The sequence below is a fragment of the Amblyomma americanum genome, chromosome 8, assembly GCF_052857255.1.
Source record: "Amblyomma americanum isolate KBUSLIRL-KWMA chromosome 8, ASM5285725v1, whole genome shotgun sequence".
Taxonomy (NCBI): Eukaryota; Metazoa; Arthropoda; class Arachnida; order Ixodida; family Ixodidae; genus Amblyomma; species Amblyomma americanum.
The window spans coordinates 25,555,197-25,562,071 of record NC_135504.1 but is presented as its reverse complement, the minus strand read 5'-3'; positions in this window follow the sequence as shown (position 1 = coordinate 25,562,071).

Here is a 6,875-nt window from a genome sequence, read left to right as displayed (position 1 = left end):
GCTTTTCGTTTTGTTCTTAAATTTATTCTTTCTGGCTTTCACACACCTAAAAAAAAATTGGAGGAAACACTTAAGCTCCCCCTTGAGGGTATTACGCGATAGCATATAGTGGGTTAATTCTCATATATGCAGAAGGTCATTCACTACTTTACATTCATGGCTCACTGGTAGTCCTCATAACCCTCCTGGAGCAGTGGTGCAGCGGTTAGGCGACTGCCCTGCGACGGCAGGTGCTCTCAGCGATGGGCCTTGTGCGACAAAGGTTGCTCTTCCCGAGCGACCAATCATTAATTTAACTGCCACGGCGGGCAGTTTGCTCACTATCCGGTGGCCAGGTTGCGATGATGCCGCAACCACTCGCGACGCTGGCAGGATCTCGAAGAGGTTCTCACCGGCTCCGCGGAATTCCGCGTAGTGTTCGAGGTGGTACTCCCGTCTCTGCTTCCTCTTCCCCCTAGAGGGCAGCACTTGTGACCCGTCCTAAGACTACCGTCCTAAGACGTTTGACGACTCACAACGCATAGGGCTCACAAGACACACATCTACCGTGATTGGTCTAAAAAAGCGAATTCCTTCTCGAGTAATCGCACCGAGGTTGTGCTAATGCAATCTTGGCCTGACAAACTGATGGTATGCTTCCAAGATTTCTTGTTCTTGCTTTCCCTTGCCTTTACCAAGAATCACTACATTACTGAACAGTGGATAACGCCCACAGTCATTGCAATGGCGAGGCAAGTTGACACCGTCATCAGACCCCAGGGAGGCGTGGCCAACACGGTCTCGTGAGCGAGCCTTCGCGGAGCTTCCTCAGACCTGCGTTGAGCATATTAAATATCGCGTGAATAGTCGCGATCTTTTTTGTTTATGACGCTCTAGTTCGCAACGAATAATTGTTTTCTTTAGAAACCTGTGCCGCAGCAGGAGCTAGCCTTCTTGGCGGTGGAAAGGTCCCGTATGTTCAGGCAGCGCTGTTATACGAACTCCTTCTCGAGGCTTCGATGGAAACTCTGTACAGTTCATAACCTTTGCGCATAGGTTTGCAGCCTCGTGAGCTACAGCCGCAGCCAAAAGATTAATTACGAAGGCAAAGCATACTGTGCGATCACTAATACCTTGTAGTTTTTGGTTTACGGATTATGTATTACATGTTTCCGCCAAATAAGAGAGTTTTCTTATTCTGGAGTTGGATTCTCCGCAATGCACTATGCCCCACTAATGAAGTTCGCGCGCTTCTCGACGTAGGATATATGAACGAGGTTTCATTATAACCACGTCCTACTTATGTCTTACGTTGAAAAACGCACGGGCTGCGCTTATATTTCATGCTTAGAAAGCTGCCTGTTCCGCTACTAGCCAGGCAAATTGAATTGCGGAAAAGCCGACTTAAGCATTAGGAAACCCGCCCTCCCCCTCCTTGTCGACCACCACTGCGTTACACTCTGGCATCCATCCACGTGTCACGGCAGTATTTAACATACAGGTGTGGGCATAAGTAAATGGAGCACTCGAATCCGTTTTAAGCGCAATCACGCCTACCGTACTGTGAATGAAGAATCATTGGGCATGAGAAAGCGCTCTGGAGTTCCGTACTACCATGCACACACCACAGCTGGCAATATCAATTAGGCGATGCGTGAAATGTTTGAAGGCGATAGCGTGGTCAGTTTACTTTTGTCTGCATCTGTACGTCGTGCTTATGATTACCTGTACGCCAAGCTTAGGGTTCCCTAGATGTATCTCAAGATTAGGACTACCTGTACGTCAAGCTTAGGATTACGTGCTCGTCAAGCTTAGTATTACCTATGTTGACACACGTAACATGGACCTGCCCGCAGGCACAGTTAGATGCGAAAATAGACAACTCAAGTCTGACGCTGTGGGAGCGCCTGCTGGCCAGCGAGTAAGACGTACGGAAGTTACTCGTACGTCGAGCCACGATGGCAACAATCAGGTGTGGCATTCTGGATCATGGGTCGACCACAGCGCCTCTAGAGACCCGTAAGGGCCGCCGACACCTCTAGAAATGTCGAAATAAAAATTTTCCAAGTCCAAGTCGAATTTTGAGTCCACGTTTGTACTTATAGCCATTCGCTATACGCCATTTGGAGTGGCCAAACGAGTGAAAGTTGTGCGGCCGGGTCAGACAAATCCTCCGGATTCTTTCCGGCATTGCGCGCGATCGCCTTTCGCAAAGGCTGCCGGAAAAACGGAGGCACGTCGTTGCGTGAGGTGCTGGTGCATCCGGGTCTATACCGGCGCTCGTTAATTCTGGCAGCGCGCACTGAAACACACGCGGGCGCTCCTCTTCGCTCAGTGATGCGGGTCGACCCGCATGACTGGGTCGCGCGACAGTTGAATGCTCCTCTCCTAGCAGCGGACAGAGCCTTTTGTCGCGGCTGCAGCGCAGCTGGAAGAGGGGGGGGGGGGGAAAGCAGCATTTATTTATTTATTTATTTATTTGTGATACCCTCAAGGTACAAAGTACATTTCAGAGGGGAAGGGCAGTTGTTAACAAGAAAAATAAACAAAGCACAATTCATACAAAACTATAGAACAACGGAGGCAGGATAAAAAGAAGTGAGCAAAATGAACACGGAACAGATTAATAAAATAGTTTAAGAACAATACTAATACGTGGAGAACACAACAACCAATAAAATATAAAAGCGATCATTATGTAATCAGAGTGGTAAGTATTCTTCTAAATTGAGTTGAATCAGTGATGCTAGTTAATGATGCGGGTAGGGAATTCCATTCTTTAGAAGTTAGCGGAAAATATGATTGCGCACATGTCACTGTGTTACAATGAGGCACTGTGACCTTGTGTTGATGATCACGACGGTGAGAAATGAACGGTGCTGGTTGAATCCATCGAGAGCGAAGTTGAAAATTGGAGTAGAAAATCTTATGGAATAGGCAGATGCGGAAGTGCTTACGGCGGGTAGCTAGGGGCAGGAGGTTTAAAGACTTTTTCATTTGGGTGACGCTAGATGTACGATGGTAATTGCCTAAAATGAATCTAGTTGCACGATTCTGGACAGTTTCCAGAACCTGTGTCAGTGAGACCTGTCCAGGGTCCCATATAGATGAAGCGTATTCCATTTGCGGTCGTACGTAGGTCATGTATAATAATGATTTTAATGAAGATGGAGCAAGTGTAAAATTTCTTCGAAGATAACCAAGCGTTTTGTTTGCTTTAGATGCTATATGTTCTATATGAAGTTTCCAGGACAGGGTGTTAGTTATATGTATGCCAAGATACCGGTACGATCTTACGCTTTCAAGGGGATGACTGTGAAGAAAATAAGGAGGACAAGTAGTATTTGAACGTGAAACTCTCATAGATTTGCATTTTTTAATATTTAGTTCCATTTTCCAATTATGACACCAGTCTAGTATGTTATTAAGATCGACCTGGAGAGAGCGAATATCGGAATCGTTAGTTATTTTACGGTAAATCACGCAGTCGTCGGCAAACAAACAAATCCTAGAGTTAACAGTAGCAGGCAGATCATTAATATAAATCAGGAACAGTAAAGGGCCAAGGACAGATCCTTGAGGAACCCCAGAACCAACTGGCACGGTAGAAGAATTAGTGTCATTAGCATGCACAAACTGAAGGCGAGAAAAAAGAAACGCGCGAATCCAGTTCAGAACAGAAGGGTCAATATTTAGAATGCTGAGTTTATATAGAAGTAATGAATGGTTAACTTTATCGAATGCCTTAGCGAAGTCGAGAAATATGCAGTCTGTGGAAAACGCGGAGTCTAAGTAGAAGTGCAGATCATTAGTAAAGGAAAGTAATTGAGTTTCACAGGAGAAACCTTTCCGAAAGCCATGCTGAGTCAGAGAAAAGAAGCTATTATCTTCAAGAAAATTAACAAGGTGAGTGAGAATTATATGTTCCATTATTTTGCAGGGTATTGATGTGAGAGAGATGGGTCGATAGTTAGATGGGTACTGTTTGTCACCGGCTTTATGTACAGGTATGACCTTAGCAGTTTTCCAGTCCTCGGGTAGTACGCCATCATGGTACGACTGTGAGAATATGCTTTCCAAAATGATAGAGGTATATTCAACAGTATTCCGAAGAAATTTGCTATTAATGCCATCGATTCCGCTAGAAGATGTTTGTTTTAAATTATTAATGATCGGTATAATGCCATGAGAGTCAAACACAATTGGATCCATACAGTAGTAGTTACACGATTGGAGTTTGGGATGGTGGCGATCAACGGATGAGGAAGAAAATGACTGGACAAAAGAGTCATTTAGTGAAGTGGCACAAAGATGGTCCGGAATGGGATTTCCAGTTGCTGAAAGTAATGACACTTTGTCGTTAGTGCTAGGTTTTATTATGCTCCAGAAGCGTTTAGGATTAGACTTTAAGATGTTCGGGAGGGTTACATTAAAAAAAGAAAATTTAGTAGTCTTTAGTGCACGGGAATAGGCTAAGGCAGCTGATTTATATGCAGTCCATCGCTCAGGTTTTAATGAATTCCTAGCAGTTCGAAAAAGTCTTTTCTTTTTGTTAGAAAGGCGGTTTAAATATCGATTATACCATGGAGCTTGGTTATTCGAGTAGACGCGCCGAAGAGGAATATGTCGGTTAATCAATTCAGATACCTTATTTCGGAACATGCACCAGTTAGTTTCCACCGAGCGCTCGAGGTAATTAGGCAAGAATATGTCTAGAAAAGAGCTCAGTTCATCATTAATAGCAAGAAAATTAGCCTTGTTGTAGTCCCTAATATTTTTGGAGCGGTTTGATGAAGGTACGTGTTCATGAGTTAACGTGAAATGTAATACATCGTGGTCGCTCAGGCCAGGCATATGTATTACAGGTGACGTGCAATCTTCTGCAGTCGTTAATACAAGATCTAGAAGAGAGGATGAATTTTGAGTAACACGTGTGGGTGAAGTGACGATTTGTGTCAAGCCAAAGTCTGCGCAGATGGTGATAAATTGGTTAGTTTCTGCGCTCGGTGGGTTAGAAAAAGGGAACGTGTGTGACCAGATAATGTTGGGATAGTTGAAGTCCCCCAAAAGTAGAATTTGTGCGCTGGGATATCGAACAGTGATTTGATTCAGGCTGTCATGCAAGCTATCACAGAATGACATATCGCTGGAAGGGGAGCGATAGCAAACGCCGATGATCACTTTCCTGAAACCTAAATTCACGCAGCACCACACAGATTCAATATCAGAAACAATTGATATGCAGTGACAATCAAACTGCTCGTCAATTGCGAGCAAAACACCACCACCTGTTCTTTGAGTGCGGTCACTGCGGTAGACAACATATTTTTTATCGCAATGAAACAATTCTGAATTAGATATTTTGCTGCTGAGCCACGTTTCAGTTAATGCAATAACATTTGCTTTGAGGTCGTTAATCAAGGTGCATAATTCATCCTTCTTACGAAAAATACTTCGAATGTTAGTATAACAAACACAAAATTCTGTTTTCGATGATGTGGCATCTCTTCCCCTCGCGCATTCCTATTTCTTATCCTTATCGGGGAGTAGTTGGCGTCCAGAACGAAGAAATCTAGGTGATGCAGAAGCATTCATCGGTGCAGTATTCGAGGATGCGATTTCAAAAACAATGTCATCTACTTCATTATAACTGTAACATTTTCCATTGACATGCAGTTTCTTATACCCAAGTTTATATGGTTTATGCAGGCTATTACCGTATTCTCTTAGCTTTTTTTGAATGTTGCGTGTGGCAACGCATAAGTCCTCACTGAGAGCAAAGCCAGTGTCTTTTAACATGGAACATTTTGCGAAAACTGATTCTCTGTGCTTATAGGTAGCAAATTTGACAATAACCGGCCTTGTTTTTCCTTCTACAAACCGACCGATCCTGTGCGCACGTAAAATGCTTTCACTTGTTAAGCTGAGGTTTAGTTTATCGGCAATGACCCCTAAAACTTTCTCTTCAGAATCAGCATACGCTTCACTTTCGTCGTCTTTTATTCCGTAAAAAAGCAGATTGTCGCGTCGAGAACGGTCCTCTGCGTCGTCTAATCGGTGGCGCATTGCGCAGGCTTCCAGTTCAAGACGGTTAACTTTATCGCTTAGCTCATTAAAATCGGCCTGCCAATGCTGAAGCATTGAAGTCTGGCCTTCAACAACGTCTAACCGGGTCTTTATGTCGGAAATAGCTTGAAAAGCGATTCTTTGCTGGTCTTTCAGTTCAGTCACCGTCTCGGCTACCGATTTTTGCACTGTTTCCATCCTGATTGAGCGCTCGCTTAAATCTTTGAGTGTATTAAGAATTTCCGCAAGAGTCTGTTTGTCAGGACCCGGATTGCACTCTACGTCCCCACACAAAAGCAATAAAAGTGAACAGAAAGGCTCGAACAAGGCTCCAGGGCATGGAAGCACGACTATAAAGGCATCATCTGACTTAAAGCAGTGGTAAGGTAGTTTGAACTGGTAACTGACCTGCATGACGAAGAAGAGCGCGCGTGAGCCTCCCATTCTTTCGGTGCTTCCATGCCCTATGAGCGGCGGCTGCGCAGCACATGCTTTTATATGGTGCACAGTGGGGACTGTCGATGATCCTGCGGCTGCGATAGACTGTGGCAGGACGTGATGAGGCAGGAAATGTTGAAGCTGTTCATGTCGGCAAGTTGTCAACCAGTCGCATCCTGGTGGAGCGGCAATACTGGATGCCCCTGAAGCAGAGGCGTTGATGGCGAGCGCGCTCAAAGGATGCACTTGGCCATGGTCCACCCAGGCGGCAGCCGGAAAGAAGAGCAACTGCATGACGAAGAAGAGCGCGCGTGAGCCTCCCATTCTTTCGGTGCTTCCATGCCCTATGCCCATGCCGTCAGCACACTTCGCTGTAGGAGTCAGAGGTGCCC